Source organism: Macrobrachium rosenbergii, chromosome 6, assembly GCF_040412425.1.
Source record: "Macrobrachium rosenbergii isolate ZJJX-2024 chromosome 6, ASM4041242v1, whole genome shotgun sequence".
NCBI lineage: Eukaryota > Metazoa > Arthropoda > Malacostraca > Decapoda > Palaemonidae > Macrobrachium > Macrobrachium rosenbergii.
In genome coordinates, this window is record NC_089746.1 from 16,447,032 (window position 1) to 16,462,194 (window position 15,163).

Sequence of the window (15,163 nt, forward strand, 5' to 3'; positions counted from 1 at the left end):
CTAACGACGGGTGAAAAGGATTTGTCAATGCTTAATGTTTCGTTATTTGGCCCAGCTTCTAGTCCATAGGCTTAGTATTCGAAAGTTGGAAATCCAGTCGTACATTTATCTTATTCTGCATTTACAATTGTATCAAATTACTGGTATTTAAGTTTTATCCATTTAAAACTCTCGTGCTCAACGCTTCTCCATATTTGCCTATTAGTTTGTAGGCCTATCATTTAAAAGCATTGCGATCTATTCGCATATTTGGCTTATTCTCCGATTACAGTTGTATTCAGTTACTGGTATTTGAAGTTTGTTAATTTAAAACTCTCATTCCCAACGCTTCTCCATATTTGCATACGAGAAACCCCCCCCAAAAAAATAAAGAAAAAAGAGAAAAAACAGTATGGCTCTCATTACGTACCTAAACCACGGACTTGCTTTTTTTGCTCCGTGTTCCCCTGCGGCTCTTTTGAAATATTCATGTTATTGACTTTGCCGAACTCGGCTTAAACTGCCTTGAACACACATCCTTGAACTGGGAGGGAATGGTGGAACAAACAGAAGAGAGGCATTATTTAAAACGATAAACGGTAGGAAAGCCAAAATCAGAGATGGAGGAGAATGAGAAGGAGAACACGTATAGCCTTGCACTCCAATCATAGCCAGTGAGGAAGAACATCGTAGAGGAGTCTAGCCCTGAGGGGTGACGAGTGGAATCTGAAATACGCTGTGATTCTTTGGTAAAATATTCCTTTTTTGTGAGTTTTTGGTGATACCGTACTGCTATTTTTCAGTAGTTTTGTCTACAGTTAGCCTTCAGAATCGTCGGTATCACACGCTTTCCTAATTTCTTTGTATAATGAGTCTGAAAATTTATACCGTGAGTTTGAATCTGGTCTACATCTCGAGTAATCGATTCGCTAGCTTGGTATTGCTTAATTTTTTTTTTTTTTAGTCCTTATAATCTCACTCTTTATTAGTGACAGGTAATTATATATCTCCAATGACTTTAGAATTCGTTTGATTTACTTGTTTCTTATAATAAGTATTTATATAATGAGTTTGACTCTGGTCTACATCTTGAACATCGATTTGCAAAACTTGGTAATGCGTAATTTTTTCCAGACTTTTTAGTCTCACTCCTAATGAATGCTAGTTAATTATACATCTTCAAAGACTTTTAAAATTAGCTTCATATTCTCATTTCTTTATATAATGAGTCTGAATACTTACATAATGACTTTGAAAACGTTCTTCATCGATCAGTTTCTTTTTTCCAAACCTCGTAATCTCACTTATCAATGGCAGTTAAATGATACACCCTCATTGACTCTATATAAAGTTAGCTTCATTTTCCTTCTGCATTTTCCTCATTCTCAAAATAATAATAAAAATCTGGTTAACTTTTTAAAAATAATTTTCAAAGGATATGGATCAGTAGATCTATTGAGTAATGGGCCAAATAGAATGATTGCTTGTGAACTACTTTCCACTTCTTTTCTTCGAAAGATTGCAAGTCATTTTTATGGTTTTATGATCCAGAAGATGTGGTTTTCAAGCGAGACTTCCTCTCTCTCTATCTCTCTCTCTCTCTCTCTCTCTCTCTCTCTGTGTGTGTGTGTTTATCTATCAATCCGTTGTAAAAAAAAAAAGCTTCAGTACTTTCAGAGATAGTTTACATTGAACAGAGAAAATATCCACCTACCATGGAATATTCTCTCTCTCTCTCTCTCTCTCTCTCTCTCTCTCTCTCTCATTACGTTCATAAAAGCTTCAATACTCTGAGAGCTAGTTTACATTGAACTAAAAAAAATATCCACCTAATATGGAATATTTTCTCTCTCTCTCTCTCTCTCTCTCTCTCTCTCTCTCTCTCTCTCTCTCTCTCTCTCTCTCTCTCTCTCTCTCTCTCTCTCTCTCTCTCTCTCATGAAACAACAAGGGCACCGTTTAATATTCCATTCGCAGTTTCACCCCACCAATTGAGGAATCAGGATCTTTTGGCCTTCTTTGGTATGCAAAGAGGCTGTGTGCCAACTTAGTACTGCGCAAGCATGCCCAGGGCATTGCTAGCATTGGAAGCAATGCAAGTAAGCGCAAGCAGGAAGAATAGTCTTTACGCAACGTAACCCTCTTGCAACAGTGTTTCCCCAGGAAGTAGAAATGCATTGAAATATTTCATAACATGCAGCTCGCTTTGCCAAGGTATTTGAAGGCATTAAAGTTTAGACTTAGTTTGACTGAAAGCAAGCAGTGAATACTGGTATATGCTGCGCATTACCTTGGTCCAGATTTTGCTTGCGAGGGTACTTGTGAAGGAAAGGGAATGGGAATAAAAATAAAAAGGAATAACTGATGTACTGAAATCTTTCATAACATAACAGCTCGCTTTGCCAGGATGTATAAGAAGGCATTAAAGTTTGGGTTAGGTTTGACTGAAAGCAAGCAGTGAATGCTGGTAAATGCTGCGCATTACCTTGGTCCAGATTTTGCTTGCGTGGGTGCTTGTGAAGGAAAGGGAACGAGAACTGAAGAAGTAATGATTGATGCAAAGCCTAAGAAGCTAGCTTTCCCTGAGAGAATAAAAAGCGTTTGTGATTATGTATGTATAGACACTTATTTTGTATCATAAGTGTCTATATATACATAATCACATAGGTTTTTTATTCTTTCAAGGAAAGCTAGTTTCTTAGGCTTTGCTTATTCCTTTTTTACCGTTACTGACTGGATTGCAATCTCTCACATTATCGTTTACATTTATTATTATTATATATTATTTAATATTTTTGTATCATTGCTGGACTTTATGATAAAAAATTACGAGTCTGGAATAGTAATGCATTATTATCACTTCTCTTGTCAGTTGGATGGGTCAGTTATTACTTTAGATGAATTACTACAACATTCTCCTAACGTTACATTTTAACATTCTAACCTTCATTTTCTAATCATATGACCAAAACATTAACAGTATTTCTTTTATGATTACTGTGGTATTTAAGTTTTGATGTATTGAGTTAAAAAAATTGAATTCAAGCTTTTTTTTTTAATTTGGCGTGTTTGCATTTGTCACCGTTACGAAACCGCTTGACTTTTTATCATTTTTTTTTTTTTTTGATAACCTGAATTGCTTGGTCAGTGAATCGGTTCAAGTGGGCGTGTCCGTGAATTGATGTTGTTTACTTGATTACTTGTTTACTTGTTTATATGATAATATTCTCTTCGTTGAAGCTATTCACCAAGGTTGCATATGGACGCGCTTATTCAAATTTATTTTTGACGAACTGCACAAATGGGTAGTGCCCTCAGTGCACCTCACTCCGTGCACTGTAGACATTGCTAAAACTTCATTGCAGCATCCTTTCGGCCCCTAGCTGCAACCACTTTCATTCATTTGACTGTACCTCCGTTCACATTCTTTTTCTTCCATCTTATACTTTCCTCAACCCTCTCCTAACAATTTCAAAGCAATTTATTCTCAATTTCTTTTCAGTTGCTGAATGACGTCATCGCGGGTCTCAGCTTAGCTTGGTCTTTGGCCTAAATTTATCTTCCATTTTACAGACTGACCCTCAAAAATCATATGTATTTTATTTATTTATTTATTTGACTCAGCCTAAATCTACCTGATGTGTATAATATCTTCTATAAAAAAAGCAATCATACTTTTATATATACAGTATATATATATATATATATATATATATATATATATATATATATATATATATATATATATATACATATACATATATATATATATATATATATATATATATATATATATATATATATATATATATATGTTTATTTTGGGGCCTCATGTATAAATTTAACTGATGTATATAATATCTTCTACAAAAAAAGCAGTCATACTTTATATATATGTATATGTGTTTGTGCGTGTGTGTGTATTTTGGGGGCCTCAGCCCAAATCTACCTGATATATATTATATATATATATATATATATATATATATATATATATATATATATATATATATATATATATATATATATATATAAATATATATATATATATATATATATATATATATAATATTCTCTACAAAAACAAAACAAGAGCAGAAACGTGCTCTGTAGGCCAGTATTGACTCCCACACAAACAAGTCATTTTAAAACATGTTTTTAATTGACGTGGGTTGGATCAGGCGCTAACAGACTGCCCCGAGAGCAAGAGACATTGCTTTCGTAAGACCAACTATATCTAAAACGATCTATCTAGTGCAGACGACTTTTTTGATAGCTGCTAGTATAAGTAGGCTGGTCCCGTTATGTGGATTAACGTCTTTGTTAATCAAAATGTTTATTTTTATCTTTTAATTTCAATTTTTTCTCCGTTTTATCATATATTTTCGCAGTTTACTTTCATCTTTTACGTAGCTGTTTGTTTCTGTTTCTGTTTGTCTGTCAAAAGCATCAGAAAATGAAATAGGTTTGATATTTTATATATTATTGAAATATGTATTATAACATTTTCTGTCTCTTCTCCTTTGGATATTAAATTGATTTCTTTGTTTTATATTATCTGCGCGGTATCTTTTCATTTTTAAGTAGCTGTTTGCTTCTGTTTGTGTTTGTCAGAAGCATTATCAAAATTAAATAGGTTTGATATTTTACACTTCATTATCGAAAGATTGCATTCATCTCAGGTTCCCAAGTCCTGAGGGATAAGTTTATTTTATCAATACATATATTTATATTTTTCTTATATGTTTACTAGTCGTATTCATATGAATAAAGTTTTGAATTGAAATTTGAATTTTAAATGGGATTAACAACGAAAAATTATAGCTAAAGGGAAATAGCAAAATATCATTAAAGCATTACATTAAATTAATCTCCGATGGCAATTTTAAGTATTATTAATAAAACTACCTTCAGATCAATTATAGATTAGTTATAGTAAATGGAAAATGTGGTCAGCCTTCAGTATTTCAAAATAATCTTCTGACTAATTTTTTGTGCTGAGTGGCCTGAACAGAGATGGAAAATAAGCTTTTGATGGTTTCATATATTCTGTGGCCATGATGTGAAGTGTCTCAGAATATAATAATGCATTATCATCATTCCTTTATCTCTTCTTATTGTCTGTTAACTATTCGCTTTGATTTTGTCTACTGCCTTTTGTAAAATGTTTTAATTGGTTTAGTAATCTTATATGAACACTAATTATATATATATATATATATATATATATATATATATATATATATATATATATATATATATATATATATATATATATATATATATTTTATATATATATATTTATATATATATTTATATATAAAGGCAATGCCATGTCCTTCATGGCATTGCCCTTATTTCTATATTCATCATTCTTCCATATATATACATATATATATATATATATATATATATATATATATATATATATATATATATATATATATATATATATGTGTGTATATGTGTGTATATATATATATATATATATATATACTGTGTATATATATATATATATATATATATATATATATATATATATATATATATATATATATATATATATATATATATATATATATATATATATATATATATATATGCATACACAGTAGCTCTTAGATACGCTATCAAAAATAAAAGACAAAACTTTATTCTTGGATTTCGCTGTCTCTCATCTTTTCATTTTGAGCAGAACTGGTAACATGATTGTCGATATGAATGCATTCAAGGCTAATTACCCATTATTATTATTATTATTATTATTATTATTATTATTATTATTATTATTACTGAACCATTTCTCACTTATCAAGACAGCATCCTTAAACCTTACTCCTACGGAAACTAATACTAAACCAGACGCACGAAAAATGATCGAATATAATCGAATGCCTTTGAAATTCATAGCGACTCGATAACCTCGTTTTCAAAGGCTATCTGTCGCTCAGGCTTTCATTCCTATCTTTATAGATTTTCGTCACCTTTCCATCATTTGTACGCGTTTCCTTGCCATGGCATTGGCAGCGAAATGTCAAAGGAGGTCTCTTCCTGGACCGAGAAATAAAAGAGAGTTTGTTTTGACTCTCAAAGGGGTGAAGGGCAGTTTGCTTTCGAAGGAAAATGGGCTCTTAAGTTCGTATGTGTTCTAGTTATGGCGGCGCTTTTGCAAGCCAGCCGTAGGTATATTTGATCTTTTTGCACATTTATACATTTTCACATTTACCTCACTAAAGTCGTGGTGTTGCCCTTTATGGAATGTTCAAGATTCTGTGCATGACGGACTGATTAATAAAGTATTATTGGTTGGGAGAGATCGATAAATAGAAATATATATGTATACATATATGTGTTCATATATGAATATATATATATATATATATATATATATATATATATATATATATATATATATATATATATATATACATATATATATACATATATATATATATATATTTATTTATATGTACATATATATAAAGTATATACATATGTATACTTGTATGTATGTTTATATATATATGCATATATTTGTGTGTATGCATATATTTTCAATATATATATATATATATATATATATATATATATATATATATATATATATATATATATATATATATATATATATATATGAACATATATCTGTATACATATACATATTTATTTATATATACATATATATAAAGTATATAATATGTATACTTGTATGTATGTTTATATATGTGTATATATTTGTTTGTATGCATATATTTTCAATAAGTTTGATAATGTACCTGTGTATAAAAAACAAACGCAAACTTCAAACAACGCCTCAAAATGAAACACACACGAAAAGCAAAAATCACGACGAGAACCCTCCACTCGACTCTTGACACAAAATGGAATGGAAACATTCACCAGCAAATGTCGTTTTCCTTCAGGATCTCTGCGAGACTTCCTGAAGGACCCGTTGTTGTTGCTGGGGTGGGGAAGTCAAGACCTTGCTCACAGGACTCTGCAAAGAGAGAGAGAGAGAGAGTGGGGGGCGTTTGTGCTTTTGGGATTTTCCCCATTATTTTTTATTTGTTCGCGTTTTCTATTGCGTTGCTTTTTTATATGAATGTTTTCAGCCTCATAAAAGTCAATTATTTCGAGAGAGAGAGAGAGAGAGAGAGAGAGAGAGAGAGAGAGAGAGAGAGAGAGAGAGAGAGAGGCGTTTCTGCTTTTGATTTTTCCCATTTTTTTTTATTTTCAGGAAAGAAAACTATTGAGATGGCTTTGTCTGTCCGTCCGCACTTTTTCTGTCCGCCCTCAGGCCTTAAAAACTACTGAGGCTAGAGGGCCGTTAATTGGTATGTTGATTATCCACCCTCCAATCATCAAACATACCAAATTGTAGCACTCTAGCCTTAGTAGTTTTTATTTTATTTAAGGCTAAAGTTAACCATCACCGTGCTTCTGGCAACGCTACAGGACAGGCCACCACCGGGGTCGTAGCTGAAAGTTTCGTGGACCGCGGCGAATATAGCATTATACCTGTACAGAAAACTAGATTGCGCCGAAGAAACTTCTGCGCACTTTTTACTGTTTTTATTTGTACGCGCTTTCTCGTTTTTCTAGTATATCAATATTTTTCAGTTTCATAAAAATGAATATACAGTATATTGTTATCTTAATTTAACAATATTATTTTTGAGTGTGTAGCGTTAGGTTAAAGAAACTCGATTATTCTCATGTTAATTTAACTTTCGTAAACATATAAAGTAATTTAACATTAATTTGTATGTTCACTTATATACTTATGAGTGATTCTGAAATCTATTTATATAACTAAACATGTGTCGTTTTTTAAATATTAATATAAGTAAACATGCGTCGTTTTCTAATGTATAAACTTGTTTTAGTTTCATTAAGTCAGTTATTTTTGTGTTAATTTAACAACATTTATTTCGTATGTTTAAGATTCACAAACAATTTCCCAGAACATTCATGTGCATATAAGTAAACATGCGTGTTTCATAAACATACACGATTTATATCAGCGCACAAACATGCTCCATGTACAGTGTGAGCGAGTTTTTGTTGGCCCTTGTTTGTGTGAGCTAAACTTTCTACGTTGCTACAGTAAAATTGATTAAATTGTGTAAGGTTTATATATATACTGTATATATATATATATATATGTGTGTGTGTGTATGTAAATATATATATATATATATATATATATATATATATATATATATATATATATATATATATATATATATATATATATATATTTATATATATATATATAATTATCATATGGAAACGCCCCTCTCTCTCTCTCTCTCTCTCTCTCTCTCTCTCTCTGGATGACCCACCACCTAATGCTGTAGAAGCTTTCACAAAACCACCCTCGTTCCATAATGCATTCAGGCGATGCAATCCCGGGCACAAATAAGTCAACAACAGACCTCAGCGGAAGAAAAAAATATATCTAGACCGTGTACCCAACGTCATTTTTTCAACCACTCCGTAAAGGCAAACTTCTCCTCAAAGGTACTTCCTCATTACGGACAAACTACTCTGTAGACACTGCCTATACCTAAAGGCCAATACACGTAGGAGCTATACGAACGCACGAATTCACGCACGGACACGGACGTCCTTGCTCCATTTCTAAAAAGGAAACCTAAGTAGTAAGTAAGCATGCGCCTTCAGCCAAGGCGAGTTGGTAGGATGGCTTGGCTTGACCAGTCCATCTCTCCAGCGGCGGTCACCTTCACTTTTCCCTCCTCTTACGTCACTGCGATCTCTCTCTCTCTCTCTCTCTCTCTCTCTCTCTCTCTCTTTACCTTCGTTTTTACGAGGTGGGTTGTGCCTTTTCATGTTGCTGATTGATAAAAGGTTACTTTTCTTATAGTTTTTGGTATCAGAATCATGGATTTTATTGATGACAATAGCACATAGGTCTAGACACGAGGGAATTTTGCCTTTTCAGAGCCGGCGTTAATTTTGGTTCATAAGTAACTAGCTTGTTTGAATAGATATATATCCTAAAACCTACTTAACTCGAACAGGAACAACAAAAACAAGGACTGTCACTTCTAACAATAATGATAGTTCATTTTATTGATGAGAATGGCACATGCGTCTAAAGAACTTTGTCTTTTCAAAACTAGCGTCAGTTTTGTGTTCATGAATAACTAGTCAGTTTGAATAGATATATATATATCTCGAAACCTATTCATTTTGAACAGTAGCAAGAGTAGATACTATTACTTGTAATATTAATGACAACTCACTATTTACAAATAACTGACTAATGGATAACTTGTCTCTAGTTTAGTACACAATGTGTTTTTGTTAGAAGCTTTCAGCCTCCTGTAGGCGTCGCAAAGAGGACCTTGCAATCGAGACTTCTGATGAAAATCTACGATATATATGTATATATATATATATATATATATATATATATATATATATATATATATATATATATATATATATATATATATACTGTATATATACATACATACATTATAACACCTATGGAGTGGCTTCATGTAACATTTAGAAACTGTTTTACAGTATTATGAACGTGATTTCTATTGATTTAAACTAGAGAAATACTTCTATAGAAACAGATATATACCTACAAAGCTATTACACATATCATCATCATAATAATAATGCTGTATGCCACTGTTCATTCTCGAGTGCACAAACCGGTTTTTATTGTACCAAGTAACCGGGTCACTGCCGAACCAAGTATCCCACCGTGATCATTTATCCCATGACCTTCGTAAGTTACCCGGTAATTAACTCGAGACAGTGAAAGGAGAGCAAAGGATCTTCGAAAATCAACGAGAAACACTTTCCTCTCCATAGCAAAGAGTTGCCAACCGTCACTTTAATATTTATTATTTTTTTTTCATTTGTACGAGTTCTCGCGGTTGACCTACGCCTTAAAAATACGTTTTTGCGTCGGTTACGAAATTGTTTACGTGTTTGGCTGCGACAAACATTTCAGAGTTTCGAAAGTTCTTTTTCTTCTTCTTCTTCTTCTTCTTCTTCTCTTTGCTGAGGAGACGTGATCGGACGCGTCTGAAGGTCGCTTTTCGCGAAAGACGTGTCAGGTTTCGAAGCCCGTGCAGACAGAGATCGGCTCATAGCGCTTGCTTAGAATGGCTGCTCCGTTTTTGTTTCTTTTTAGGCTGATGTTACGTGCAAATAGTAAACAGAAAGACAGCATTTACGAAGGATGGTTAATGGAAAGACGGAAGTACACATTAACTCTTGAAAATGGTAAGACAGATGTACACGCGACTCTTGAAAAGAGAAAGACAGATGTACGAACGTTCTCAATAAAAAGATAGGTATAAGCTTCTGTCAAAGTTCCGGGAGACAGATTCTAGATAAACCTTCCAAATGTTTTAGCGTGTTTACTGATATATTAAGAACCATTAAACTTTATTCACTTGTGAGGAATGAACTTCCTTTTGTTTAATTAGCGCAAAACACTTTATGGCGTTTTTACTGAGAACGCCATCAGACCTTTGCACGTCTCAATGTTGGGAAAATCATTGGGACTTGAATCTAGGGAAAGTCATTGGGACTTGAATTCCAAAAAAGGCTAAACAGTCCCAAAGACCTTTGTTTTTATTCTTGTTATAAGGTATCGTAGCCTTCACCTCGCTAAACGATGATTATATGACCGTACGAATAAGGCATTGACAAAGACGAGAGAGGGAATCTCAACATGGTTTCATTGTCAACGCCGCATATAAACACAGAAGTTAGAGACATTTTGTGATTATTGAAGGGCATTTTCTGATGACATGCATTCATATCAGTCTAGTGTTCATGGTCATTAGTGTTGAGCCGCCAGTACGTGTTATTTACTTAGTCATCTATAATGTATTTCATTTAGTCATCTATATTGTATTTCGAAATGAATGGAGCACAAATGGATTTTGTGAAAAGAATGTTCTTACGAATTTGATCTGCGAAGCTATGGACTAGAAGAAGAAGAAGAAGAAGAAGAAGAAGAAGAAGAAGAGAGAGAGAGAGAGAGAGAGAGAGAGAGAGAGAGAGAGAGAGAGACTTTATTACTAGAACACTGATCTACAGCAATACAAAGTAGCGTAAGAGTAAAGGGCGTTTGTAAAAAGAATGTTCTCACCTACTTGTTATGCGAACCTATAGAGCAAGAGAGAGAGATAATACGTTGCTGGAACATTGATCTACAAGAACATAAAGTAACGTAAGCGTAGAGGGGAGTTTGTGAAAGGAATGTGAAGTTATATAGAGAGAGATAGAGAGAGATAAACTCCTATTACTGGAACGCTGAGCTGATCTACAAGAATACGAAGTAGAGTGCCTTTGTAAAAAGAATGTTCTTACCTTCTTTTTATGAGAAGTTATAAACTGAGAGAGAGAGAGAGAGAGAGAGAGGGAGAGAAAGAGAGAGAGAGAGAGAGACTCTTATCATCATCAGCAGCAGCAGCAAGAAACGAAGACGCACCGAGGCCTGTCATTTTCTCGGAAGAAAAGATCGTCCCATTCTTTGCACGTCGAATCGCCCGTAGCAATCGACCTTGAATGGCTACGATGGGTAAAGTGGTGGGTAATGGCATCTCTCTCCCTCCCCACCTTCCCTAATACCCCTCTCTCACTCCTTCTCCCTACCCCCTTCCATCCCTCTCCCTCTGATAACCCCAGGTCCTTCAAATATTGGACGCTCCCACGGCGGCCTTCCAATAGGAGTGAAGGAGGAATCCTTCCATGGCCTTCAATAGGAGGGAAGAAGTCCTTCCCTGCCCTTCCAGTAGGAGTGAGGCGGAAAAAGTCCTTCCCACTCCTATCCCAAACCCTGAAGGAACGAAGGACCCCTTTTGCGAGGCCTTGTCCCTTAACCCTGAACCGTGCCTGAGACAGGATTAGCATTCTTTGCAAAGATCTAACCCTCTCGCCGTTTCAGTGACTATAAAGGATTGGTCATCATCATTCAGACAATCGTGTGGCAAGGAAAGGACCAGTCGATATTATTAAATATATGTATTAAATTTATAGGTATTTATCCTTTCTCCACCTGTGTCTTAAAAGGAACCATTTTGTCAGAAATGAAACTGAAAGTACATTACCAACAACAAAGATATCTGATCACACAAAAAAAAAGTTTAAATTTTAAGAGGATGTGTTTGGCAGTGAAAGGATTATTCGAAGGATGAGATGATATTTATTAAATTTATATATGTTCATCCTTCCCCTAACATGTTCCTAAAAAAAGGAACCATTTTTCGGAACTGAAACTGAAACTAATATCTGGCAACGCCGTGATCTACCAAACCTGTGAGCGACCTTTTTGCTTCCTGAATATCAAGGGACATCTTACCAAAACACGCATTTACCTTTTTAGTTTTATGTAAAAGAAAACTATTGTGCCGGCTTTGTCTGTCCGTCCACAATTTTTTCTGTCCGCACTTTTTCTGTACGTTCTCAGATCTTAAAAACTACTGAGGCCAGAGGGCTGCAGATTAGTACATTAATCATCTACCCTCCAGCCATCAAACATACCGAATTGCAGCCCTCTAGTCTCAGTAGTTTTTATTTTATTCAAGGTTAAAGTTAGCCATAATCGTACGTCTGGCAACGATATTGGCCATGCCACCACCGGCTCGTGGTTAAAGTTCCATGGGCCGCGGCTCATACAGCATTATAACGAGACTACCGAAAGATAGATCTATTTTCAGTGGCCTTGATTATACTCTGTAGCGGCTGTACAGAAAACTCGATTGCGCCGAAGAAACTTCAGCGCATTTGCTACTTGTTTAAACTTCTTTCTTTTTTGATGCGAGATCCCACAGATACCTGCGTCAGGAATCAACGATGAGATAAAAAAAAAATAAAAAGTTACACAGAATGGATTCCTCCAAACTACTTTCATTCTTCTCACATTGAATTTCTCTTGACCATTCTCATCTCGAGTTTCTTTACAGTCGCTGGCTTTCTACAAAGTCGAATTTTTCGTTATTATTTTTTTGTTTTCCTTCTTTCTTTACATCCTGGCGTTGAACAAGGGGAATATCCTCTACCATTTTATCTTTCACTTTTTGTTTACTCATTTAATTGTCTTTCACGAAGCTTTTTTCCTTTACGTGTTTGTCAGTGTTTTTTAATTTATTCGTATTTATTTTTAATCTTTCTGTCCATCCTGGCGTTGAACAAAAAGATATCCTCTTCCATTTTACTTTTTATTTTTTGTATATTCATGTAACTCTCATTCTCTCAGATTTTTCCCTGGTATGTGTTTTTGATATTGATTCATAATTATTTCAGTCTGTCTTTCCATCCTGGCGTTGAATAAGGAGAGTATCCTCTACCAATATTTTTTCTTCTTTTTTCTTGCTATCTAACTGTCATTCTCGCAGCTTTTTTCCCTTTGCAAATTACGACATTACAAAGTTATCATTCCGAGGTCGACGATCACAAGAGAAAGCGATCAAATACTTTTAATTTCAAATTTTCCTAATTCCTTTCCTTCCACTGGATTAATTCCAAATTCCAATTCCTATCCTTCCACTGGATTAATTCCAAATTCTAATTCCTTTCCTTCCACTGGATTAATTCCAAATTCTAACTCCTTTCCTTCCACTGGAAAGATCTTGAGCATCAAAGGATAAGGTAGAAAGTGACTAAAAATTCATTTGTTTATTTATTTATTTTTATTCGTTATTTTTTTATGCTATGAAAGCTGTGGATAAGATTCTTAGACTGCAGTGACCTAAGCTTTCATTCTCAGGACATTCACAGCTTGGTTTGTCTGTTCAATTGAAGGTATAGAGATAAACATACCTGCCGAGAGCGAGGTAATTAAATGTATGAGGAATACAAAGAATGGTAAAGAGTTCTGTGCCCTGGCTGATCATGACACTTAATCCTTGAGCCAATTCTGCCTAGTACCTTTAAAACTGTACCTATAGAACTGTGTACCTGTAGAACTTTACCTATAGAACTGTACCTGCAGAACTGTGTACCTTAATGGTAGGTAACAGCTTAACTTGATAGTAGAGTATCTAATTAATTCAAGGATAATGGAAGATTATTATATGTCAAGAGTTTCTCACACTTATAATGAATGATAAATACATTCATTATAAGTGTGAGTATTTATCTCATACTATTAGTGTGAAGACCCTGCAAATGTTCTTGACCTCTAAGTAGATAGTGTTGCACTTTAGTTAAATTGTCTTCGGTACTCAAAACAGTTTTCACTCTTCTTCTTCTGCTTCTTCTTCTTCTTTTTCTTCCTCCTCCTCCTCCTTTTCTTCTTCCTTTCCTTTACTTCTTCTTCTTCTCCCTCCTTTCCTATCCTTTTCTTCTTCTTCTTCTTCTTCTTCTTCTTCTTCTTCTTCTTCTGAATGGCCTTGTCTACTCTCAAGTCGTTATCATAACCTGGATATTAATAATAAGAAGGGAGAATAAAAACCGTTAAATCATAGACGACTAAAAAAAAAGTTGACCCTGAGAGAGAGAGAGAGAGAGAGAGAGAGAGAGAGAGAGAGAGAGACAGACAGACAGACAGACAGACAGACAGACAGCGAGTGAAAGTAATCGTTGTAAAAAAAAGTAATTTTATAAATCATTCGGATGTTGTAAATTACGACTGTAGACCCTACGTCCTGGTAACCTGCTTATTGAATTATTATTATTATTATTATTATTATTATTATTATTATTATTATTATTATTATTATTATTATTATTATTATTATTATTATTATTATTTCAAGTTCCAATGTTGCCATCGCTACATCCATTTTAAAGATAGTTTTCCTTAATAAATACTGAGACTTAATTACCTGTATTTGTTACCTGTACTTCTGTATTGCTCTGCCAGTGACCGTTATCTTCAGAAATATTTATTTTTTTATTATTTGATTTATATTTGTATTTATCTTTATTTATTTATTTCAGAGCTTCTATACCCGAACATCAAAATAACCACATATAAATTATAAAAATATTTTGCTTATAATTCATTCTCTCTCTCTCTCTCTCTCTCTCTCTCTCTCTCTCTCTCTCTCTCTCTCTCTCTCTCTCTCTCTCTCTCTCCTTATGAGAAACATTACTCACGAAAAGGACCTCGCACATAAATAACCATCGTACCTTAAGCACTATAATCAACGTACTTTAGACGTATATTGTCAAAAGCATCA